Here is a 26,643-nt window from a genome sequence, read left to right as displayed (position 1 = left end):
GGCATATAAACACTACATACTGAGCCTTGAAGTTGTTCAGTGATTTATAAATTTGACTTTTTAGACTATGAAGAGTATTTGCTTCCATCAAACCTGTGAACTTAGAAGTATTTTTTTGAAATTTTAATCATTTTTACCCTGTTTGGTCCTGCCCCTCTGGTCCCCCAGGGGGTCATCGAGGACTAATATGGGTATTAAAATGCTAAATGCTATATCTTAGGCTAATAATTCTAACCAAGTTTGACTCATTTCCTATGAAAATTTAGTAAAAAATGCTCATTAATGTGTTTTTCCTATATAAACTATAGTAAACTTGACCTCCTCCCCAAGGGGAAACATGAGACCCCAGGGTCATATAACTCATTTTTTTTATAAAACACCTTAAGACCTTTCTATCACTACTTAAATTTGACCTTTCCCCGCCCTCTATCAGTAAATATGGATATTATTAAAATGCTATTCTTCGAACCTATTTTAATATTTTACTATTTTCAGAATTTGGCCCTTTTATAGCCCCCCCTCTACCCCCAGTGGGTCGGCCAGGACCAATATGGATATGATATTAAAATGCTATCTCAGGCAAGAATTCGAACCAACAAAAGTTTAACTCATTTTCTATGAAAAATTGAGCAAAAAATGCTCATTAATGTGTTTTTCCTATATAAACTATAGTAAACTTGCTCCCCTCCTCATGGGGAAAATCATGAGACCTCATGGTCATATAATTCACAATTTTTATAAAACACACTTTAGGACCTTTCCATCTATAAAGTGTATTTGATTCTACCGTTTCCAGAATTTTAAAAGAAAATTTTTTGCCCCGCCCCTCTGCCCCCAGGGGGTCGGCCTGGACCCATATGGATATGATGTTAAAATGCCATCTCAGGCTAATAATAATTCTAACCAAGTTTGACTCGTTTCCAATGAAAATTGAGCAAAAAATGCTCATGAATGTGTTTTCCCTATATAAACTATAGTAAACTTGTCATGACATTTCAGAATGTACTAGTGACTTTTAAATCATTTGTTTCTTAGTCACATGTTTTGATGGGTTAATAAACAAGAGATCCCAGAGGGATCTTAATGCCCACCAAAAATGATCTATGTCTGACAATGGAAAGAGGGATCTTTTCCCTGCTTTTCAAACTTTTTCAAACACACTACATATAAAATTTGAGACAGATCGCTATAGTACTTTCTAAGAAATAGTGGTAACAAACTTCAACAATGAAATCTAAGATGGCGGCCGGTTGGCCATCTTGTTTACCGATCAGTCACGAAAGGCATTATGCATCATTCCTAAAAGGTTCTATGCACAACTAGGGTACAAGGGGAACCTATGCATGGAACTTGAGAAAGATCCCTTCAGTACTTTCTGAGAAATAGCGATAACCAACTTTAACAATCAAAATCCAAGATGGCCGTCGGTCGGCCATCTTGTTTACTGATTGGTCCCAAAGTACAATATGCACAACTAGGATGCTAGGGGAACCTACATATGAAATTTAAGAAAGATCCCTTCAGCACTTTTTGAGAAATAGCGGTAACAAGCTTTAACTATCAAAATCCAAGATGGCCCGGCCATCTCCTTCACCGATCGGTCCCAAAATGCAATATTTAAAGAAATATCGGTACCAAACTTTAACTATCAAAATCCAAGATGGCCGACTGTCGGCCATCTTGTTCATCGATCGGTCCCAAAATGCAATATGCACAACTAGGCCCCTAGGGGAGTCTATATATGAAATTTGAGAAAGATCCCTTCAGTACTTTTTGAGAAATAGCGGTAACAAACTTTAACTATCAAAATCCAAGATGGCCGCCTGTCATTCATCTTGTTCACCGATCGGTCCCAAAATGCAATATGCACATCTAGGGTCCTAGGGGAACATGTATATGAAATTTGAGAAAGATCCCTTCAGTACTGTTTAAGAAATAGCGGTAACAAACTTTAACTATCAAAATCCAATATGGCCGCCTGTCGGCCATCTTGTTGACCGATTGGTTCCAAAATGCAATAAGCACAACTAGGGCCCTAGGGGCACCTGTATATGAAATTTGAGAAAGATCCCTTCAGTACTGTTTAAGAAATAGCGGTAACAAACTTTAACTATCAAAATCCAATATGGCCGCCTGTCGGCCATCTTGTTGACCGATTGGTCCCAAAATGCAATAAGCACAACTAGGGCCCTAGGGGCACCTGTATATGAAATTTGAGAAAGATCCCTTCAGTACTTTTTGAGAAATAGCGGTAACAATCTTTAACTATCAAAATCCAAGATGGCCGCCTGTCAGCCATCTTGTTGACCGATCGGTCCCAAAATGCAATATGCACAATAAGGGTCCTAGGGGAACCTGTATATGAAATTTGAGAAAGATCCCTTCAGTACTTTTTGAGAAATAGCGGTAACAAACTTTAACTATCAAAATCCAAGATGGCCGCCTGTCAGCCATCTTGTTGACCGATCGGTCCCAAAATGCAATATGCACAACTAGGGTCCTTGGGGAACCTGTTTATGAAATTTGAGAAAAATCCCTTCAGCACTTTTTGAGAAATAGCGGTAACAAACTTTAACTATCAAAATCCAAGATGGCCGCCTGTCAGCCATCTTGTTGACCGATCGGTCCCAAAATGCAATATGCACAACTAGGGTCTTACGAAATTTGAGAAAGATCCCTTCAGTACTTCTTGAGAAATAGAGGTAACAAGAATTGTTAACGGACGGACGGACGGTCGACGGACCACGGAAGAAAGGCTATTTGAATAGCCCACCATCTAATGATGGTGGGCTAAAAAGACATGATTAAACTTTATTTCATGCAAGAACTCCACCTGCACATTTGTTATTGTATCATAATCGATGACATATGCGATACCTTAAGTTAATGGAACTTAAAGCAGCCAGTAAAATAAGTTATGTCGGACAAGTTATAATTTCATTCGGACAAGTGAAAGTTAATGTCGACCCCTGATATGGGAATTATCAAAAACACAGTTTCAATACATTCTGTTATATTGTTGCCTAGCAACAGGCCTGGCAACGAGTATACCGTATTTAAGCTAAACCAGACATTTGAATTGCTTTTAAGAATTTCTAACTTGTATATTAAGGTGGAAACTTTAAGAAAGTTTGTACATTTTGATGTGTATAAGGAATCATCTAAATCATGTCATGTTCCATAACACTTAACCATATTATAGCCCATTGTTACAGTATAGCAATATTTTTTTTTCTTCTCCACAGCAACAACACTCTCAACACTCGAAACACAAAAAATGTGATTTTAAAGATATTTAATCAATGAAAGTTTAACTTTTGTTTATTCCATTTCTGTATTTTAGTTGTCGATATTATTCTGACAGAATGTAATCAGATAATTAAATTGTAGCGTAACGTAAAAATTAAAACAACAGGGCAGTCTTCATATTTCTCAATCTGTCAAAGTCCCAAAATGATAGCAACGATACAATATAATCACAATGGCACACTCACAATACGGTATTACTTTAAAATAGTTATTATAAGCTCGCTATTTACAAAAGTAAAATTGACAATACTCTAATTCATGTAAATATGTCAAAGTGCAATAAGATAAGATAATAGATTTAGATGTACAACAGGCCAAGTTTATGAGCATTCTCAACCACGCAAGCGACTTCGGACTGTCACCTTTTCATTGTGTTCCAGAGGTTTGTATCCTGTTCTTGGAATCACTACTTTCAAGCATGATCTCTTAATGTAAGAAAATACTTTTGACAAGCAACGCAGTGGTTTATTCCTAAACATTTAGTATATACTGGTAATATGGCAACCATACAGCCCTCCCTTACGATGTGTCCACTTTTCCACAATTGAATCAAATTAATCGCTTAGGCATCCTACCATACAGATGTACAGATAATAAACGCTCAGACCACAAACAACAAGTTGTCGTATACATGTACATATCATGTATATGCATCTTAACATTTGGTTATAGTAAAGAAAAAGACTACGGGTGTCAATGATAGTTTACAGGGAAGTATTGTACATAGGTTAATTGACTATGGCAACGATTTCCCTTTTATTATTATAAAGTGTTGTTATTCGATTCGAAATCCAAGATGGCCCCCACAGTCGCCACCTTGAAACATTTTTAACTTCTCAAGTTCTACCGGTGCGATTTAGCTGAAACTGACATGAAATTATGCTTGGTACAGACCAAGAGTTGTTATTTTTCGGGTCGATCCGAAATCCCAATCTGATTAGCTGAAACTGACATGAAATTATGCTTGGTACAGACCAAGAGTTGTTATTTTTCGGGTCGATCCGAAATCCCAATCTGATTAAAATACTGATCCTTTTTATCACTGCCTCTACTGAACGGAGTGGTTATAAGAATCTGTATTTCAATCAGATTGTCCGAATTCCAAGATGGTCGCCACAGTCACCATCTTGAAACATATTTGATATTCTTCTGACAGTGCAATTTGGCTGAAACATGCCTAAAATGATCCGATATGATGTTGTCAAATTGTTCAGTTATTAAATCCTTGGTTGATCCAAAATCAAAAATATTTTAAATGGTAAATGGAACTATAGCCTACTAAAATAATACATGTAGGTATAGGCCTAACATAATATTACTTAAAGGCCCACTACCTTTCCGAAAAGGCTCTTAATTGTTTAAATTGGAAAGTAAAACGAGATAGATAAGTTTGTAGATTCGCAAAAGTTATTAGCGTTCCGTTAATACTGCACTTGTCAACACATTCTGAACAATTTAATCAAAATAAAAATGTTTCCAGCCGTTGTCCTAATTACCACGTGTTAGTTAACTATGACCGGGCCAGACAGCAAAACAGCGAAAGGAATCTTCACTGTTAAAATAGATAAAACACGAAGGAAAGCTTATATTTGTTTAGTGCTGTAGCCTCGTGATAGGTCGTCGATATAGTTTTCTTACGCAATAAATAATATGATTTCTTTATTGCGGAACGGGATTGGGAAATAGATACATTTTTTATTTGTTTGGTTTTACGAAAGGTTAAATTGATAATTTTACTAAAAGTTGAGTTTAGTTTGAAAAAATAAAAATAAGTGCATATGGAGATTCTAACTCGCCATCTTTATATCATAGGAAGGAGAACAGAATCGCACGGCTAGCGCGCCTGATTTGCAACGGTTTGTTTGTTTTATTAACGTCCTATTAACAGCTATGGTCATGTCAGGACGGCCTCCCATGTATGCGGTGTGTTGCGTGTATGTTGTGCGAAGTGAGTGTACTGGGAGACTGCGGTATGTTCGTGTTACGGAAAAGATAAAGATTAAGATTTTTTTGTTGAAAAAATATATAAAGCATTCTAATGTAAACAATTTGTTGCTCGATTCTATAGATTTTATTATATAAAGGTATGTAAAGCCTTCATGATATAAATCTATCTATCATTTATATAGATAAAATAACTACAGTAGTAAAACCCATACATATCCAGTGTCCTACCGTAAGTCACTGGAGGTTGTCCAAAGTCGTCTGTACTAGATCTAGTAGCATAGTAGGACTACTGTGAGTGTAGAATCGCCAACTTTTCAGACTTTCAAAATAAAAAAATGAGCATTTTCTTATCAAACACAAAGGCTAATACATGAAGATGGTGTCGATTAATATGATCAACTAGGCCTATATGACAAAATGATTTATGATGAAGTGAACGTTAACATTGCTGTACTGTAGCCTGTTACCAACGATACCTGCCTGTCATGAGTGACGTATCGAAATGCAAGGTCATTTGCGGGGTTCCATCTATGATCATAATTCATCTCATGAGGTAAACAGTAGTAGATCTATAGACTATATATATTAAGAAGAGTATACTTGATTCTTCAATTCAACAGCACGATCCATGTTGAAAACGACCGGGAAGATATATGTATGTAGAAAATCAGCGTAAACATCGCCAGTTACGCTGTGTCAAAACACCGAGTACATTATAAAGGCGGGGCCGTAAGCCGGGCAAAAAAATATGGACACTATTTTTATCACAACGTTTTCGCTACAAAAAGTTGTGAATGTCGCTTTCTGCACGGAGTAATAATTTTATGTCGTCTTAAAACTAATTAAAAATTGATATTATCATTATAATTCCACAATTCACTGAATATGTTTCCCATTTATTATATTTCCGGATAAATAAAAGCCGTGCCCGACACCGTTTTATATTATCACTGCCGCTGCGATCTCTGGCTCGTTTTATTTCATATAATTTTCTTTTTTTCGGATTGGCCGCATTTGTGTCCAAATTCGATATTTTGCAATGATTCAGATTTTTATGTTGGTTCTGATGACAAAAAAGGTGTTTGGACAAAGCTGCGGCCAATGTGAAAACTATGTTTGTTAAGCCTCTTGTTGCAAAATAAATGTATAAAAATGCATAAAATGGCTTAAATATATCGTCTTTTAACCCATCTACAAATACTGTAAGCGGAAAATCATCTTTGATTACGAAAACATCGATACTCAACTCCTTTGGAAAGCTATATTTGTAAGATTTGACATTGTTTGAATTTCTATACAAGAGTCAGCAAAATTTCCCTTTTACCAAAAAGATCAGAGGAACGCAGGATTGAGCTGGAAATGATTGCCAATTAAGAAAATTTCAAGCACAATGTTGAGGTTCTGCAAAAAAAGGAAGGCTTTCTTGTTGTTGGAAGAAGAAAAACAACTAGAAAAGCTATTCAACCGGATGTATTTGCCATGTGAATACTGCAGAAAATTTATCCAGAAAAGTACTCTCTGGTGGCATCATCGAACATGCACTGTTAGAAAATATTATGAAAATAGGAACCAGAAGACGACACACAGGTTGAAAGTGGCAGTGATTCAAACTCAAATAATCCAGTACGACGTGGAAGACATCTACTGCATAGTGCACTAATGAATAATTCTTATCCATTTGTGACAAAATGTTGCACAGGATGCATGATGATGAAGTGAAGGACATTGTTACACATGACAAGCTCATCAGGAAATATGCAGCTCTGAGTATCACAGTGTTGTCGCACATTAGGAAGACTGATTTTGCAGTGCAAGAAAGAAAATGTGTCTTCGGTGATCAATTTAGACAATCTCATTACTCCAGAACATTTTGATCTTGTTGTGTCATCTACTTACTTGATCCATCAACAAGGAAAATCCGGCTGTCTCTTTGGGAAGGTATGTTGGAAATATTCTGGGTCATGTAATACAATCCTATTTAACAAAAGGAGGAGGGCAGATGTGAAGGACTTGAAGGTAAAGGACTATCAAGAAAGGCCAAAATGGCATGAGGAACAAATGGATTAATTCAACATTTTTTTTATTAGTTTATCGTCATATTAACAGCCAGGGTCATGTAAGGACGTGCCAGGTTTGTTGGTGGAGGAAAGTCGGAGTACCCGGAGAAAAACCACATGCCAACGGTCAGTACCTGGCTACTGCCCCAAATGGGATTCGAACCCGCATCCCAGAGGTGGAGGGCTTGTGGTTATATGTTGAGACATATTAACCACTCGGCCACCGCGGAACACATGGCCTTGTCTGATGAAGATCAACTTTAAGCCAGCAGGTATATTGTATTGATGAAAATGAGTACTAGTGTTTAACGCACCATCTGATGATGATTGCCGTTCGTCTGTGGTCCGTCTTGTTATATTGTTATTGCTCTTTCTAAGACAGTACTGAATGAATCAAATTTCATATGTAGGTTTCCCGAGGACCCTAATCCAGTTGTCTTGGATTTTCGCCTGTTGTCAATATGATGTGACCGGATGAGGTGTGTTGCTTGGTGTCTTCGGCGACATGCTTTAGTGATATAGCACTATAAAAAGGGCAACAGTTCCACTATACAAGAATACACAACATGAACATACCGCAGTCTCCCAAAACACTCACCTCGCGCAACATACACGCAACACACCGTATACATGGGAGGCCGTCCTTACATGACCATAGCTTTTAATAGGACGTAAATTAATCAAACAAACAAACTTATCGCTCAGCATACAGGGACTGGTTCGACCATTGTCAGTATAATGTGAACGGGTGGGATGTGTTGTTTGGTGTCTTCGGTGGCATGTTTCAGTGATAAAGCACTATAAAAGGGCAACAGTTCCACTATACAAGAAGATACAACACGAACATACCGCTGTCCCTCAAACCACGCAACTAGCACTTTACACACAAATAAAATTAAGATTAGAAATGAACAAGTCCTCAGAATATTCTTTTACCTTTTTAGCTCACCTGGCCTGAAAGGCCGGTGAGCTTATGTCATGGCGCGGCGTCTGTCGTCCGTCCGTCTGTCCGTCAACATTTCCTTTAAATCGCTACTAGTCATAGAGATCCGCATGGATTCTAACCAAATTTGGCCACAAACATCCTTGGTGGAAGGGGAACAGAACTTGTATAAATTTTGGGGGCAGGAGGGGCGGGCCCTATAGGGGAATTTGAGGTAAATCCTATAATCGCTACTTGTCCTAGATTTCTGTATGGATTGTAACTAAATTTGGCCACAAACATCCTTGGGGGAAGGGGAACAGAACTTGTATTTATTTTGGTTCTGGCCCCCTGGGGGAAGGAGGGGCGGGGCCGTGTAGGGGAATAGAGGTAAATTCTATTAATCGTTACTTGTCCTAGAGTTCTGCATGTATTGTAACCATATTTGGCCACAAAAATCCTTGGGGGAAGGGGAACAGAACTTGTATAGATTTTGTTTCTGACCCCTTGGGGGCAGGAGGGGCGTGGCTCAAAAGGGGAATTAGAGGTAAATCCTATAAATCGCTACTTGTCCTAGAGTTCTGCATAGATTGTAACCAAATTTGGCCCCAAACATCCTTTTGGAAACGGGAACAGAACTTGTATTTATTTTGGCTCTGGCCCCCTGGGGGAAGGAGGGGCGGGGCCGTGTAGGGGAATAGTTGTAAATCCTATTAATCGTTACTTGTCTTAGAGTTCTGCATGGATTGTGACCAAATTTGGCCTCAAACATGCATAGGGAAGGGGAACAAAACTTGTATAAGTTTTGGCTCTAACCCCCTGGGGGAAGAAGGGTTGGGGTCCAATAGGGGATTAAGAGGTAAACAATAAACATGTATTCAGAACGTTTGTTTGTTTGTTTGTTTGTTTGATTTATTTACGTCCTATTAACAGCTATGGTCATGTAAGGACGGCCTCCCATGTATGCGGTGTGTTGTGTGTATGTTGTGCGAGGTGAGTGTACTGGGAGACTGCGGTATGTTCGTGTTGTGTCTTCTTGTATAGTGGAACTGTTGCCCTTTTTATAGTGCTATATCACTGAAGCATGCCGCCGAAGACACCAAGCAACACACCCCACCCGGTCACATTATACTGACAACGGGCGAACCAGTCGTCCCACTCCCTGTATGCTGAATGCTAAGTAGGAGCAGAAACTACCACTTTTCCAGACTTTGGTGTGTCTCGACCAGGGGACAGAACCCAGAGCCTTCCTCACAGGGGCGAACACTCAACTCAAGGCCAAAAGTGAGGCGGTGCCAAGGAAGGCATTAGGAAAGATAAAGTCACTTAGGAAGAAGAGAAAAGATAAGATCCTAAATTTAGTCGCCTTTTACGATCATGCAATAGGGGCAGCAGGTACAATTCTAACGCCCTACCTGAACGTTACTTGGCATTACAAACCAGGTGAGCGATACAGGCCCTCTGGGCCTCTTGTTTTACTTCTGGATAAGTTATCTGGGACCAACACTAATAAGACGACTTTTTTTTAAATTTTATTTGTGTATAAACTGAATCATAGACTTTTCCTATGAAGATCTTAACTGGGACACTTTTTCATCAACCTGTTCGGTTGATCATCTTTAGTGAGCCTATCTTTTTCCTCCTTACTTGTCTTATCTTGTCTCTCCTTATTTTTTTTCTCTTTGATTATTAATTGTTTTCCTCGTACATTTTTTTCAGGTGAGGAGCTTTGCTCAGAGCGCTGTGTAGAACTGAGCACTGTTCATGAACTATAAACATTTAACTGTACTTGATGACTTGAAACGAAAAAGATAGTCTAACCTGCTAAATTCTCTTTCTGAGATGGTGGGTTCTTTTTTGGAACAGATTTGGACTGTTTTTGGAAATTATCATCTGGTTCAAAGTATTTGCCGCCCGGTAGTTGGTCTTCGGCCTGTCTATCAAGAATAATTATGATTGAATTGATGAGAATTTCCAAAGCCATTAGGGTAAAAGTGTAAAATCTTTGACATGATTATAATGGTAGTACAACGCAGATGCCCTTCAGGTAGGGCGTTTGAATTGTACCTGCTGCCTCTATTGCATGATGGTAAAAGGCGACTAAATTTAGGATCTTATCTTTTCTCATCTTCCTAACTGACTTTATCTTTCCTTATGCCTCCCTTGGCACTGCCTCACTTTTGGCCTTCGGTTGAGCGTTCGCCCGTGAGGAAGGCTCCGAGTTCTGTCCCCTGGCCGAGACACACCAAAGTGGGGAGTCAAATCTACTATAGTTTATATATATATTGGAAAAACACATTTATAAGCATGATTTGCTTAGTTTTAATGGGAAATGATTCAAACTAGGTTAGAATATTTAGCCTGAAAAATTCTAATACGAAGGTTCAACTTTCGTTTATTCTAATTCGTATATACTTTTACCCCTCAACATTACGATGGAGTCCCCTCCCAAGATCTGGTCCTCAGAGTGTCTGAAGTTATGGTCGAAACAGAACTCAGCTGCTAATTCGAACCCATGTTCTTATGTAATGATTGCGTTAGGTTGCACCATGGTGATACTGAAGTGTTGCATTGATTTACGCACTTACGCTTGGCTACCGCCTTCAATATGCGTAACAAGTTGCTGTTAAGTAATCTCCTTTTGCTATTTTAGTAGCCATCTACTTGCCAAAGGATCAGCAATCTTGATCCACCATTTCCTTGGAAATTATAAGGGAGATCTACTTGATATTCGCACCGTAGCATGCTTGTGAGAAATCCAACAATAGTACAGGTTTTAAAACAGATTAAAGGTAGAAATTAGAGATGTTTTAAAATGTATTCGAAGTTATTATGGACGTTTAAAATGTTTTGAATGATAAAATGTTTTTTTCACGAAAACAAAAAATAATCAAAGACATGTGAAAAAAGGAAAAGGCAATAAAAAGGGATACAATTCAATTATTAACCATTGAAGTTATTTTTTTCGTGTTATCAATAATTGATATAATATAGCATCCTCCTACAAAAGGAAAATAACAACAAGGTTACAAGGTATTGACTCTTGTGCGACAATTTGGTTACGGAAAATTAAAGTTTTTTCAGTTTCCTCCGTGTCGTCCTCACACTGTCGGTGATCTGCTTCCTGGAATACTTCGAGATCAAAATGCTGCCTTCATCCGACCTCTTCAAACAATCTTCGACCATAGATTGAGTGATGGTGGAATTGCCATTCACAATCAGGCAAGTAGATAGGATGAAGGCAGCATCCTTCTCACTGAAGCGTCGCCAACAGTGTAGGGAGGGGCCGGCAGCATCTTCTATTTCTAGGTCAGATTACCTGTCGTCCTCTTCCGGGACAGGGACAAGGCTGAGGCTTTCGTGAGCCTCATGACCCATCAAGCATCATATCCGTTATTGCTGCGGATATCTGGACGCTTTCTGCCTGCCGGTGATGGAGCATATAATAATTATCAACGATGGCAGGACGGTGGGTCATATGGCTCGCGAGAGACTCGCATCTCTGGATGTTGTTCCCTTACCTTCGTGACCGTCACCTTCCTTATTTTTGTGGCGCTGATGGCAGTTGGGCCAGGGCACGGCGCAGCCCAAAACGAGTTGATCCCATTATTCACATGGGATGAATCTAACTCGCACCCTGTTCTTGCTTTTTTGGTATGATGTGTACGTGCCGCATCCTCATGTAAATATTCAAGAGCCGCCAGAGATCAGATACCACTGCAAGATTGGCCGGGGTCCGGTAGCCTGTCTTGTGGTCGGCGACTACCATTACACAAACCCCATCCCCCGACCGCTCTTGCGCATGATGCTTAGGGATGAAACGGCCCCTGACCGTTGGGCATTGCAGGCAATAACCCTAAACATCAGGTAATTCCTGCACTTGGCGAAGCTGTTACTGCTCAGACTACGGAGGTCGCCAGTAGCGGACATCTCCAAGAGAGTTTTTGCCTCTTCCGCTGATGGCGACCTCGGAGCTGACGCAGTCTTCCGGTGCCACCTGATCTTGGCTGTCATTTACGGCACCTTTAATTGCCTGCCGCCTGGCAATTTTACCGATCGTACTTGCCCAGCGTGCCAAAGCTTGGTTCAGGTGCTCTGATGACCCATGTGTGAACGCGGCGTCCCAAGCTGCATGGACTCCCTGCTTGGTTCCATCAAGTATGTCCTCACCTTTGCAGTGTCGTGGAGGTTTTCGAGGCTGGGTGATGGCCCCATATCTACACTTCTCTAAATTGCGAGGACTTGACGGCTGTGCTGGACTGCCGTCGTCTTGTTCTTGCCTCGCTCCAGACTGGTGAACCATTCGTGAAAGTGGACCATTACTGGGCGGTCCTTGTATTATGGATATGAGGGGTAGCGGAAGCCCCTGTGGGGGCCGCCCTTTTCAGGTTTCTTGCCCATGTCTGCTCCATTTCTGAAACATTGACACAGAAACCTGGAGCAAGAGGGTTCTCCTTTTTAGCCCACCATCATCAGATGGTGGGCTATTCAAATCGCCTTTCGTTCGTGGTCCGTGGTCCGTCCGTCCGTTAACAATTCTTGTTATCGCTATTTCTCAGAAAGTACAAAAAGGATCTTTTTCAAATTTCATATGTAGGTTCCCCTAGGGCCCTAGTTGTGCATATTGCATTTTGGGACTGATCAGTCAACAAGTTGGCTGACCGGAGGCCATCTTGGATTTTGATATATAAAGTTTGTTACCGCTACTTCTCAGAAAGAACTAAAGGGATCTTTCTCAAAATTCATATGTAGATTCCCCTAGGGCCCTAGTTGTGCATATTGCAATTTGAGACTGATCAGTCAACAAGATGGCCGACCGGCGGCCATCTTGGATTTTGATAGTTAAAGTTTGTTACCGCTATTTCTCAGAAAGTACTGAAGGGATCTTTCTCAAATTTCATATGTAGGTTCCCCTAGGGCCCTAGTTGTGCATATTGCAATTTGAGACTGATCGGTCAACAAGATGGCCGAGAGGCCGCCATCTTGGATTTTGGTAGTTGAAGTTTGTTACCACTATTTCTCGGAAAGTATTTAAGGGATCTCTCTCAAATTCCATACGTAGGTTCCCGACAGCCCGCCATCTTGGATTTAGATAACTAAAGTTTGTTACCGCTATTTCTCAGAAAGTACTGAAGGGATCATTCTCAAATTTCACAAGTAGATTCCCCTAGGGCCCTAGTTGTGCATATTGAATTTATCGGTCAACAAGATGGCCAACATCTTGGATTTTGATAGTTACCGCTATTTTTCAGAAATTACTGAAGGGATATCTCTCAAATTCCATGCATAGGTTCCCTTTGGGCCCTAGTTGTGCTTAGTACCTTTGGGACTAATCTGTCAACAAGATGGCCAAGTGGCCACCATCTTGGACTTCACCACTGTTTCTCGGAAAGTAATGAAGCAGTCTGTCTTAAATTTCATATGTAGTATGTTTGAAAAGCAGGGAAAAGATCCCTCTTTCCATTGTCAGACAAAGATCATTCTTTGTTGGGCGCCAAGATCCCTCTGGAATCTCTTGGTTATTTTTCTCGATTCAAACATATTTTTATTGTCAAAAATACAATAATGGATTAGGCACAAGTTATCACAACTTAATAATGCCTTCTCCATAATACATGTATATACAATACTTTGACATCATACAATCATATAATTATGTATATATACAGAGAATATTGAAGAAGAAATAGGAAAAAAATCAAAATGAGTTTTTTGTTACAGACTTGACCTAAAATATAGCACTATCTTTAATAAAGGTTTGTACCCATTGCAATATCATTTGGTTTTCCATGTTGGACAAGTGTGTGGAGCACTTGCGGGTTCTCCTCCCCATCGCCCCCCGACGACCTTCTTGCCGCCTCTGCCCTGCAGGTAGGGCGTTAGAATTTTACCTGCTGCCACAATTGCATGATGGTAAAAGGTGACTAAATTTAGGAACTTATCTTTTCTCTTCTTCCTGGCTGAATTTGTCCTTCCTAATGCCTCCCCTGGCACCGCCTCGCTTTTGGCATTGAGTTGAGCGTTAGCCCCTGTGAGGAAGGCTCTGGGTTCTGTCCCCTGGCCGAGACACACCAAAGTCTATAAAAGTGGTAGTTTCTGCTCCTGCTTAGCGCTCAGCATACAGGGAGTGGGACGACTGGTTCGCCCATTGTCAGTATAATGTGACCGGGTGGGGTTTTTTGCTTGGTGTCTTCGGCGGCATGCTTCAGTGATATAACACTATGAAAAGGGCAATAGTTCCACTATACAAGAAGACCCAACACAAATATACCGCAGTCTCCCAAAACATGCACCTCGCACAACATAAACGCAACACACCGCATACATGGGAGGCAGTCTTTACATGACCATATCTGTTAATAGGACGTTAATGAATCAAACAAGCAAACCAATGTATAAAGAATACGGGAAACAAGAGGCCTTGACGGTCTCCTGAGTGCCGATACAGAAAGAGCACTGCAAAGTTGGTTCAAATCTGTAAACTTGAACTTTCATATTAAAATTTTCATTTTTTGTTTCCAATACTGATAGTTAGTGTATTCTGTTACCGAACCTAATGCTTAAAATTCCAATTTGCTTTCCCAAGGTTAAAAAACAAAACCAAACTACAAGTCAGTCAGTTTGTAAAGGACCTTAAAGGTACAATTCAGTCTAAGAGAACATTAAAATTTGTACATACATCGGGGGAAAACCCAGTTCTAATGAAAATTAGATCAGTCGGTTTTACTGTGGTGAATTGTCTTGCCTAAAAAATAATTTTATCACTTCCACAGTGGTTATGTAGTTCATTTGTTTAACGTGTGTGACTTTGGCTCGGATATGGGTACAGCGTACATATATATTGTACCTGCTTAATATCATTGATCAACGATTTGTAATTACAACGGTATCAGTTAAAACACTTAACACTGTAGTGGAATTGGTCCATATTCTATGTTATATCTTTCATAAGAAATGAAGAACAATACATTTATGCCATATTTTGCTTCTTAGTTATGTAAAAGAATTAGCCTGAGTGAATTGTCCCTTTAAGACCTTTCAATCTATGAAGAGTATTTGGTTCCATCGAATCTGACTTCAGAAGAAAGATTTTTGAAAAGTTAGCCAATTTGACCCCTTTTAATAATGTTCATAAATGTGTTTAGAGAATTGTACCTGATGCCTCTATTGCATGATCGTAAATGGCGACTAGATTTATGATCTTATGTTTTCTTTTCTTCCTAACTGACTTTATCTTTCCTAATGCCTTCCTTGACACCGCCTCACTTTTGGCCTTGCGTTGAGCGGTCGCCCCTGTGAGGAAGGCTCTGGGTTCTGTCCCCTGGCCGAGACACACCAAAGTCTATAATAGTGGTAGTCTCTGCTCCTGCTTAGCGCTCAGCAAACGGGGAGTGGGACGACTGGTTCGCCCGTTGTCAGTATAATGTGACCGGGTGGGGTTTGTTGCTTGATGTCTTCGGCGGCATGCGTCAGTGGTATAGCACTATGAAAAGGGCAATAGTTCCACTATACAAGAAGACACAACATGAATATACCGCAATCTCCTAAATACGCACCTCGCACAACATACACGCAACACACTCATACATGGGAGGCCGTCCTTACATGACCATAGCTGTTAATAGGACGTTAATTAATCAAACAAACTTCACATTTTGCCTTAAATGACCCATGGCTGTTAATGATATTAAAACAAACATAATGTTGGGAATTTTCATAAGTGTAGTGCTATATAATTACCGTATGTCAGGTTAAATTTACAAAATGATGTATGTGTTTATTTGTTTGTTTACAGTTAATATTCTTAATATCATGGCTGAAGCTGGATCTACTAAAGACATCCCGGCAATCCCGTACCGGTGAGGGATCGTTTGTTAGCTTATCGAATATGCCTGGAGCAACTACACGAGCCGAAATCCCTCCCCTGTCTCCATTCCTTTTGTCAAGAATGTCTGTCTACCTTTTTCACCAAAGACCTTTCGGGGAAGATGGTGTCGGCGACTGTTTTCTCTTGTCCAGTGTGCTGGAGGATGACCCAGCCTCTCAACCCGTCTGAGACAAAGGGTAAATGGGCACAGCAATTCCCAGCCAACGATTTCGTTAACTACCAGATGGTGACTACGGGTCCGGAGTTAAAGTACTGTAAACCATGTGGGAAGAAGGGGGAAGCGTGAAATTCCAGCCACGATCTGGTGTAACATATGTAAAGCATTCTTCTGTAAAACATGTAAGACAGATTTCCACGATTTCATTCACGAAGGATATGACACGGTAGATGTAACCGGGAATTCGAAGGAAAACATGAAACAGCGACAGGACACAGATCGGATCAGATGTGTCCAACACAGGAAGAAGATGTGGTACTACTGTGAGGACCACCAGATACTTGGCTGTAGTAGATGCATCACCATTGACCACAGAAGGTGTGAAGAAGTGACAATGACCCAAAAGTACTTTGTTAAAATGACAGGGAACTCACATGTTGAGGATTTGAAGACATCACTACAGAAATCGAGGGATAGCACGAAGCTTATCGTCAAAGAATTTGATAAGAAAACACAAATTATCCAAGAAGATATAAACACCGCATTGGACAGTGTAACAGATATACGAAAACAGGTTGATGACAAACTAATACCATACAGAAGGACATCGTTTCATAAACTAGAGAAGGAAAATCTGGACTTAACGAGACAACAATGTGAACGATTGATGTCATCCATTCAAAACACAATTGAGCGTTTGAAGGCAGCAGTTGCGCGGAATGACAGCATGAACTCAATCTTACTGTACAAGAGAGGTAAGGCAGAAATAGAGTCATACCACAACATGGTCCTGGACCTGAAGAAAAGTGTCCATCAGATAGCTCATAGTGTTGCCCCAAAGGAGTTGTGTACCTCCCTAGTAATCATATCGTTATCGCAGAATGTAATAACAGACAGGTCAAATTGTTAACAACAGATGGGACATTGGAAGATGAACTCAGGAAATCCACACATGTGCCGTGTTGATGACTATACAGTAGCATTCGTATACAATGATGCACCTATATAGATTGCGTCAGGGTTACATCATCAAAATTAACTCTCTCGGCAGAAATAAGGCTATCAAACATATGGACTATGGAGTCACTTCTACAGGAAACGAATTCATTGTTAGTGATGGCAATCAACTGTACCGAGTAAACCAGACTGGGGACACGGAGCGTATCATATGTTCTGTTATGCTGCCACATTGCGTATGTTCCGAACACCCAACATATATACGGCAGTCAATGGCAGTACAATGGAATAGCTGTATATAGATATTTAAACGGTACACGTGAAAACATTACCAAGGCCCGTATCCTAAAGAAAGCTTTTGGTGTAGACGTCGATGCCAATGACAGTGTACGTATGTGGACGGGTTTCCAATAATGTCGTACAGATGTTTGGTGACGGGACAAACCTCGGGGAATTGCTGACGTCCGCAGACGGTATAGAGACACCAAGGGCGATATCTGTCTGTAGGAACAAATTAGTGGTGACAAATGAATCACAACAGAACAGAAATACAGTACGTGCGTTTGAACTGTACTGAGTTAGTATCCATGTGTATTGATTTGTTAATACGACAGTTATCTACTGATGTATACCGGTGATTTGGGGGTGGGACAACAACTCTTACGGATCCTCTCTAGCCAGATTTCAGTCTCATCGAATACTTGTTTCCATCTTGATCAAAGGACACGAAAGACCGTCGTAATCGTTATCTTAAAAACATATGAGTTTTGTAAATGTTTTGCAAATCTTTCGCAACATATTGGCTTTGACTTCCAGCTTTTGATTTGGACCAAAACTGCAGTATTTTATAGGAGAGTATAAAATAACCACACTTATTAGTTTACCTTTCTTTTTTTCAATTTTCAGGTACACAGGTTGACCATTAGATGACCGTAAAGGCATCAGGTCTCTTGTTGTAGTAAGTGAATGAAATGTATCAAAACTTGTTTGCAAGAAGTATAAGAAATGACCATTTAGCTGCAAAACTTAAACTGAGTTTCTATCGCTGTTTTTTTTCCAAACTTTTGATTTAAATTATCAGTCCATGCTTTGACAATTCCAGCTAGATCACGTTTTTTTCTATGGTTCACTGTAATAAAAATATAAAGCATTTAAGGATTACCTCTAGTGTGGTTTAGTGTCATTTAATTCTGGTTTCAACATTGATCAAAGATGTTTTGTGATTTTTTTTAATGATTGTCTCTGTGCGTCTCTATATAAAAATGCGGCATAAATTAGACTGTTATTGTTTGTAGATTTTTTCTTAAACGGAATGTTATCAAATTACAAATTTTGAGACTCTTTTTAAAGAGTGCATTTCTTATAGTTTATGGAAAGGCAAAATTTTCCTTGTTTTGTAGCAACATTTTAGCTTAAACAAATAATGTTGTCCTTGAATTTAACAAAATTAGGTCACTGTGATCTACTTTTAAAGACATTGACAAAGGACATTTTCGATCACAATGCATTCTGAAGTTGTATATTGCAGAATTAGGTCACTATGATCAACTATCTAGAAAACAGTGTGACAGTGTAACAACAATTCATATATAGGATGAACAAGGCATGCTCAAATTTTGCAAAATTATGTCACCATTATCAATTTTGAAAATACTTACAATAATAATAATTGGCATCTTGGACCCTCTATGCATGTTTAACCTAAATGTTGCAAAATATTTTACTGTTTTTCCCTTTTTGAAAAGAGCTCAAAATGGTATCTGAAATAAAAATCAGATGCAGATCTATACTTTTGCATTAGTAGGCCACTGTATCCATTTTAAAACAATGGCCGAGGGCAATGAAAATTAACATCTGAGATCCACAAGTTTTGTGCAGACAGAAGCTGACTAGGGCTTTTAACTTCGGAATGACGACAGTATCATATAAGGACTGCTAGTTAACGGACACACAGTCCATATTACATAAATGCATGTTTCAACGAAAATTGTCATTTTCATACAACTCTTTAAATCTTGTATAGATTTAATTAAAAAACAAAACTCATGTATAAATGGGAAGTAGACTTTTAAATTGATAATCAGGATATCAATAGGGACTTAGTGTGAAGCAATCAAATACTAAAAATAGCAAATGGAAAATGTAAGGATTTACAATGGTTTGTATAACGGAAAGTCAGCACAGAAAATGAACTTCAAACAAGAAATAAAGCAAACGGTCTAATATGTACATTTTGTAAAATTAGCGAAGAGACCTTTAACACGTTCAGTTATGTCCAATAATAAAACAAACAATAAATCGGAAAAATCTTTACAAGTCTTTTCTAGTAAGTCCCAAACTATCTTCTGGTCTTATTACAATAACAAACAAATGATGAATAAGGAAAACAAAACAATTTAACTAAATATCAAAACATTGCTTATGATGTAAATTTTGTATACAGAGATACAGAAATGATGTAATTACAACATATATAATTGGAAAGGGTATAGAGGTATATAAATGAGAGAATATGGAAATGTATATATAATGATAGAGATGGTAATAAGACAATTATGTAACATTAACTAGAAGCTAATTACCGTTATAGCAACTATGGACTTAGCAGTTAGATAATATTCTATAACGGAAATGTTATTAATAAGCAAATGTACGAAATAGAAGATGCGTACATGACACTTATCAAAATCTTTTGTATAGTAAGGTAAAGAGAACTATGATATATGAGCTTAGTACCAGGCAAAGATAAGGATACACGAGTGTTGTGTAAGTGAGAGACATGTACATGTTGTTCATATGTTTTATGTTTTACAATATACTACAAAGCAACCATAGTTAATTGATAACAGACAAACAGTGAACATTATCACACATAACGTTTTGACATCTTAATAGTATCACACATTAATTTGGGACTATACACTTTATTTCTGTTATATCGATTGCGAAACAAGTTATATACTTTATCATTTCACCAACAATGAATTTCGGTCAAGGTCATTCATATTAACAAACTTTGTAGTCCTTCCTTGGTATGCTTCAGGTCCAATTGTAGGTCTATAGGCCTTCTAGACCTTTACAAGAAATCATTTGAAGTTTTTATAATCTTTGGCCCTTGTGACCTTGCCATTTATAATACAAGACATGAAAGTCATTTATGTCAGCATTCTACGTCCTAATATTAGATCCATGAGCCTTCTAGAACTTGAGAAGCAGATTGTTAGGTCACCTGAGACGAAGTCTCGAGTAACCTATTCTAATCGCCTTTTGTCCATCGTGCGTCGTCTGTCGTATGGCGATAAATTATAAATTTATATTTTTGATTTCTTCTCCAAAACTGCTGAATCAGATTTGTTGAAATTTTGAAGAAACCTTATAGCCAAATGTTGTCAGAATTATCAGTGTGAATGGCCATAGAATCATATTAACAATTTTTTCCATGACTGACCCCAGTGGCCTGAGGTGTAGGGTCAAAATTTGTAAAATAGGCGAAAATTTCAAAAATCTTCTTTTGAAATTCCAGAAATGGTAGAATCAAATACTCTTCATAGATGGAAAGGTTTTAGGTCTTTTACAAAAATTGTGAATTATAGACCATGGGGTCTCAAGTTTCCTCCTTTGGAGGGGGTCAAGTTTATTATAGTTTATGTAGGATAAATACATTTATGAGAATTATTTGCTCAATTTTCATAGGAAATGAGTCAAACTTTGATATAATTATAAGCCTGAGATAGTATTTTTAAACTCGTATCCATATTGGTCCTGGCCGCACCCAGGGGCAGAGGGGCGCGGCTAAAAGGAGTCAAAATGACTAACATTTAAAAAAAATAGTTTTTTCTGAATTTACAGATTTGATGGAACTAGATACTCTTCATAGCTTAAAAGGTCGGAACCAGATACTCTTCATAGGTTAAAAAGTCTTAAGGCGCTTTACAAAAAGTGTGAATTTCATAGCCCTTGGATCCCAGATTTTCTCCTTGGGAGGGGATCAAATTTACTATATTTTAGATAGGAAAACCCTTTTATGAGCATTATTTGGTCAATATTCATAGGAAATTAGTCAAACTTGGGTAGAACTATTACCCTGTGATATAGCATTTTAACATATCCATATACGTCCTCATTGACACTCAGGGACCAGTTGGGCGACTGCAAACGTGGTCAAAATGACTAAAAAAAAAATTAAAAATCTTCTTTTGGATTCACAATTTGATGGAACCAAATACTCTTCATAGATTAAAAAGTCAAATTTATAAAATCACTGACTGATTTAAAGCGCCTGATAGGTCAATATATAGTGTTAATATGTATTTGTTTCATTCTGAATCCGAAATCAGGTGATTTCCAAGCGGACATTGACGTTTTACAGAGTGTTGCATTAGTAATTTGCTCATTGTGTAATTATAAATAACATATCCAAAACAGGAAGAAATTCCTCAAGCCGTTAACGAGATACTGACATCAGTTAAAACCGGAAGTAAGGTGAACATAATCAATTGAAATGAATGGCAATGTAACAATGTGGAAAACACTTCTAGAAAATTCCCTGAACTTGTCGTAACGTACTCTTTATACAGACCCATTAAATCAATACTCGGTATACATTGGTTATAGAACAGCTATCATCTTTTTTTGTATTTGAATTGTGAATAGATAGATGCGCTAGCTTTCCTATCTTAACAGTTCGATTGCACAAGTATATAACACACATAACAATAACAAAACAACATAACACAACACACTCCCATTACGCATTAGCAATTAGTGTTCGGAAGCTTGCTCACTTTACGCTTGTCGATGTCAGAAATAGTTCATTATTTGGACGAATATATTAGAACAGCTGCATAACAAGATGGTCGGAAGGAAGCAATCTTCAATTTTGATAGTAGGAGTTTGTTACTGTTAAAAAGAGCTAATTTAAAAGGGATCTCTCTGAAATTTCATATGTAAGTTTCTCTTTGTCCCTATAGATTGTCAGTTACATTTCGTAAATAAAAAGAAATCAAAACGTGAATGCTACCGTGTGTTTTTTACTATTTCAAAAAGTACTAAAAAGGTCTAGCTTTTTCAAATTAAACTTATGGGAAGTTTTTGGTCCCGAGTTCCACAACAGATCTAACAGTGCAGACAGTGACAATATTAAATTGCATTTATTAAAAGTGGTCAATTTGGCTATTTCCATACAAACGACTTCTTCTCATAAACTAAGCATGGGATAGCACTCCTAATGCAATAGTAGCATACCTTATAGGGTGGGGATTCAAAATTGTACAAACGATGGGGCTGACACCCCCAGAGGCCTGAGGGGCGGGGCCAAAAAGGGTCAATTTGGCTATTTCCATACAAACGACTTCTTCTCATAAACTAAGCATGGGATAGCACTCTTAATGCAATAGTAGCATACCTTATAGGGTGGGGATTCGAAATTGTACATATGATGGGGCTGAACCTCTGGGGGCCTGAGGAGCGGGGTCAAGAGTGGTCAATTTGACTATTTCCATATAAACGACTTCTTCTCTGAAACTTAGCATGGAATAGCACTCGTAATGCATTGGTAGCATCTTTATAGGGCGGGGAATCAAAATTAAATAAATCATTAATTCAATTTCAGTCTCTGTGATAATTATTAATAAAAAACCAGGTAAACGATACAGGCCCTCTGGGCCTCTTGGTGCTTCTGTTACGTAACTTTATGTAATAGGACGTGCCATTTTTTGAAAGGAAGATTAAAGCAGAGAAAAGACCCCGCTTCCATTGTCAGATATAGAGCAATATTTGGTGGGTAGGTGGGTACCAAGATTCTTCTGGGTTTTTCTTGCTAAAACATTTTTATCCCCCGCCCAACGAAGTTGGCGGGGGAAAGAGATATTTCCACGAAACTACATAGACACATTGGTCTTATGGTCTAGTAGTGCCTTTTGCTATTTTAAGGTTTTCACTTTTTGTGCTTTTTTCTGTAACCATGGAAACATTGCTGAAAATGGCAGATTTTTGTGTAAGAATCGTTTCCGGAGCACAACTCTAAAACCAGCGGAGATGTTTCCATTAAACTTCATAGACACATTGTTCTTATGGTCTAGTAGTGCCTTTTTGCTATTTTTAGGTTTTCATTTTTTGCACTTTTTCCTTAACCATGGAAACATTGCTGAAAATATCATATTTTTGTACCAGGTTCGTTTCCGCAGCATAATTGGAAAACCAGTTGAGATATATGCACGGAACTCCATAAGCACATTTGTCTTATGGTCTAGTAGTGCCTTTTGCTATTTTAAGGTTTTCACTTTTTGTACTTTTTTTCTGTAACCATGGAAACATTGCTGAAAATGGCAGATTTTTGTGTAAGAATCTTTTCCGGAACACAACTCTAAAACCAGCAGAGATATTTCCATGAAACTTCATAGACACATTGTTCTTATGGTCTATTAGTGCCTTTTGCTATTTTTAGGTTTTCACTTTTTGTACTTTTTTCTGTAACCATAGAAACATTGCTGAAAATATCATATTGTAGCAGGTTCATTTCCGGAACATAACTCTAAAACCAGCAGAGATATTTCCACGAAACTTCATAGACACATTCTTTTTATGGTCTAGAAGTACCTTTTGCTATTTTTAGGTTTTTAATTTTTTGCACTTTTTCCGTTACCATGGAAACATTGCTGAAAATAACATGGTAAATGATAAATGTTACTTTGCAAAACTCTACCCATCTTTGTGTATATAGTCTAATATAAATGTCAACCTGATTCAACAATTGCAGCCCCGTTCTACTTGAATTATACTCCATCTTTCTTTAGCTCAACTTCCTTTTTCCTGTTTTTTTTTCATACACATAAGTCTCCACAATCACACTTACTTCAGCTTTGATATCTCCATTGGCGGGGGATCTGAATGACTATATCCTTGTTTTTCATTTTTTTGAATTCATTTTTTTCAAATAATATATACACAACAGAACATTTACAGAAGATATATGAAAGACAGATACAATAGATGTTATATTTGAAGAACTATTTCAAATCACATATTTCAAAGTACTTACAAGTATCTTATTAACACAACATAATACACACACATATTAACACTCAGATTAAATATCTATCAAGAGTTATTTCCCTTCCTACACAAATGTAGTAAAAAATTAACTAGGGGTAGACATCTCTTGATAAAGCAGAAGAAAAGAAATACACCCAAGACAGAAAAAGGGGGGTGGGTAAACCTAGGTCAGAGATTTTTCAACAACTTTAAAAATATTACTACTGTTCGTATATTAACCAATTTTGAAATTCTGCATGTGTTTGTTGTTTTACGCTTGAAATGACTAATGGATATTATTAGCTCACCTGGTCCGAAGGACCGAGGTGAGCTTATGGGATACCGCAGCGTCCGGCGTCCGTCGTCCGTCGTCCGGCGTCCGTCAACAATCGACTTCTTCTCCATAACCGCTGGACGGATTTCAACAAAATTTGACTGGTAGCATCCTTATGGGCTACGAACTGAAAATTGTACAAATGAAAGGGCTGATCCCCCAGGGGCCTGAGGGGCGGGGCCAAAAGGGGTCAATTTGGCTATTTCCATACAAACGACTTCTTCTCTGAAACCAAGCATGGGATAGCACCCATAATGCAATGGTAGCATCCTTATAGGGTGGGGATTCAAAATTGTACAAATGATGGGGCTGACCTCCCGGGGGCCTGAGGGGCGGGGTCAAATGGGGTCAATTTGGCTATTTCCATAAAACGACTTCTTCTCTGAAACTAAGCAAGAGATAGCACTCATAATGCAATGGTAGTATCGTTATAGGGTGGGGATTCAAAATTGTACAAATGATAAGGCTGACCCCGGGGGGACCCGAGGGGCGGGGTCAAAAGGGGTCAATTTGGCTATTTCCATATAACGACTTCTTCTCTGAAACCAAGCATGGTGATAGCACCCATAATGCAATGGTAGCATCCTTATAGTGTGGGGATTAAAAAATTGTGCAAATGATTAGGGCTGACCCCGGGGGCTGAAGGGCGGGGTCAAAAGGGTCAATTTGGCTATTTTCCATATAAATGACTTCTTCTCTGCAACTAAGCATGGTATAGCACCCATAATGCAATGGTAGCATCCTTATAGGGTGGGGATTCCAAATTGTGCAAATGATAGGGGTGACCCGGGGGCCTGAGGGGCGGGATCAAAAGTTGTCAATTCCTCCTATACAATTTTTCTCTGCAATTAACTTGTGATTACGCTCATATTATAATCTTTATTTGGATTCAAAATTTTGCAAATGAGCTTTTAGTTCAAAATTAATTCTAGATTTCTATAAACGAGCTTCTGTCTCTGCACTGTTTAATAATGCAATGATGAGGGTTGGGCATTTGAAATTGTTTCTAACACCCGGCTATAGGCAGCACCATAGACTGCCGACGGTCAAAAACGGTTCAATTAGGCTAACTCTTCATATAACTTACTTTGTTTGAACCTTGTATTGGATAGCATATCTTTGCAGTATTGTATGGTAAATTCAAATTATTCAATATACACACCCATTGAAATATTATTTTACTTATTGTCAGATATGAATAGACTACAAAAAACCAGGTGGAGAGATAAGGCCCTTGGGGCCTCTTGTAATCTTATGAGCTTTTAGTTCAAAATTAATGATTTTTAGACTGTTTAAATTGAGTTCTTTTTCAAGGCATTTACAGTTGAAAATGTATTGTTTTTCCTAGAAGCAGTATTAAATTTTCAATATGAAAATTACTATATGTACTATCTTGTTTGCCGGAAATAAAATCCTGTTTTTCAAATCTAAGACCTAAACTATTAGTAATTACTGTATAGAAATTCTTAATTGTTCAATCAAATTTGATACATTTTCACAGTCCCAAAATATATGAGTGATTGTTTCTGGATATGTTTTACAAAATGTACATAAATTGTTGTTTGATTTACCAATTTTAATAAAAATGTATTTGTAGTTAGTATTCTGTGATTTTATGGGAATTGCAACCACTGAAGCTTGGAGCTAGTAGTAGCATTAAAAGGGTGTTTATAAATATTACCCCATCCATCTCTGTCAATTTCAAAAATTTAATTCCATTTATTTTGAGCAGTAGGCATAAAATCATTTTTGATTAGAACAGCATATATATTTTGAACACCCTTTTTACAACTAAAAATAAATTTGAGGTTTATTGGAATGTTGGGAAGAGTAATATTTTTTCGAAGTCAAAATTATGTTGATTGTTTCCTATGACATGATTAATAGCGTTTTTATACCCTGATATTCAAGTAAGTTGGTCTGGATATTGTACTTTTCACGAAATTCTTCTAGACCATATATGGATTTGTCTGTTTTCAACATGTTAAAGATAAAAATAACACCATTTTTATACCATAACTTCTTAAAGATAACTTTATA

General features: G+C 38.2%; 1 pseudogene; it reads left to right on the top strand.

Moving 5' to 3' along the window:
- The first annotated feature begins 13,580 nt into the window (after positions 1-13,580).
- On the top strand, positions 13,581-18,588 carry LOC138307425 (E3 ubiquitin/ISG15 ligase TRIM25-like; annotated as a pseudogene).
- The last annotated feature ends 8,055 nt before the right edge of the window (positions 18,589-26,643 follow it).

The sequence above is a fragment of the Argopecten irradians genome, chromosome 14 (assembly GCF_041381155.1).
Source record: "Argopecten irradians isolate NY chromosome 14, Ai_NY, whole genome shotgun sequence".
Taxonomy (NCBI): Eukaryota; Metazoa; Mollusca; class Bivalvia; order Pectinida; family Pectinidae; genus Argopecten; species Argopecten irradians.
This window is presented reverse-complemented; position numbering and strand designations above follow the sequence as displayed.